The following is a 1,318-nucleotide window of genomic DNA, read 5'->3' on the forward strand; positions in this document are numbered from 1 at the left end:
TAAACATTGGAACAGGCTGCCCAGGGAAGTGGTTGAGTCACTATCCCTGGATGTATTTAAAAGACAAGTAGATGAGGTGCTTAGGGACATGGTTTAGTGGGCATGGTGGTGTTGGGTTGATGGTTGGACTCAATGATCTTAGAGGTCTTTTCCAACCTTAATGATTCTATGGTTCTATGAAAACAGTGACATGATGTTAGAGCAATGAAACAGACTACAGAAGCTTTCGACAGAAGCGCAAAGACATTCTGGCAAGGAAGTAGAGCAGAGCTGAGGCGGTAACAGTCACAGTGTAACTATTTGTTCCAATAGCAGAACGGGAACTTTATGATGGAGGGGTTTTAGGGGATACTGAAAACAATGCTAAACTTAGAAGTTTATTTGAAAGGCATTCAGGTAAAGAAAAGGATGTGCAATGGCAGCAGTGGGCCCAACTTCAGAAAAAATGGAGTATAGGGTATAGGATCACAGAATAATTCAGGTCAGAAGGGACTTCAGGAGGTTGTCTGCCATGACCTTCGGGTCCTTTTCTGCAGAGCTGCTCCCCAGTCCCTCAGTCAGTTCCCAGTCTGTATTGTCACGAGGGTTTTTTCCTTCCTGGGTGCATTTGTCCTTGTTGAATTTCTTAAGGTTCCTGTTAGCCCATTCCTGCAGCCTGTCTAGGTCTAAAGAACAACAGAGGACACCTCTGTGATGGTAGGAACGCAAGGTGCCTACAGGTGATAGTAAAGGTGATCAGCGAATCCCAAGTCCACCGGGACAGCAGAGGAAGACCCCTGGGACAACCCACAGGCAATATATGTGATTTGTTAGATTTAAGGCCAATAATTAAGAGCTTTATAGCTGCATGGAATAGTTTGCATAATCATATAATTATGAATTAATTTTATCTAATTATTATTTTCTTTTTTGCTTTCCCAAATTCCTCATAATGTGTTCGCTAGTCAATAAATACCATAACCGGTTTATATCAGTTACTTCCTAAGTCTCCCATCTAAAAGTGTGAGCGTCAAACCTCAGTAGTAACAGTGCCCCAAGGCCCTTCATTTGTCCCCTTTTCGTTCCTTTTGCCCCAGGGCGCACAAATTGCTTTTTTTGGTGCCCCTGAGCCCTCCATTTGCTCTCTGGTCCCCTCACGACGACTCCCTCCTTTTTGGGCAGCCCAGGGCTCTCCAGTTAGCTTTCAGCAAGCTGCTCTCAAGTACTTGGGTGCACCTCTGCTGCCCTTGCAGACCCCGGCACTCTGGTACGGTCTGACGGCCGTGCCCACCCCGCCCCAGTCCCGCGGGCGCGGCCTGCAGCTGTGGGTAACGAGGCT

This window comes from Aptenodytes forsteri, unplaced genomic scaffold (genome assembly GCF_000699145.1).
Source record: "Aptenodytes forsteri isolate BGI_AS27 unplaced genomic scaffold, ASM69914v1 Scaffold12, whole genome shotgun sequence".
Taxonomy (NCBI): domain Eukaryota; kingdom Metazoa; phylum Chordata; class Aves; order Sphenisciformes; family Spheniscidae; genus Aptenodytes; species Aptenodytes forsteri.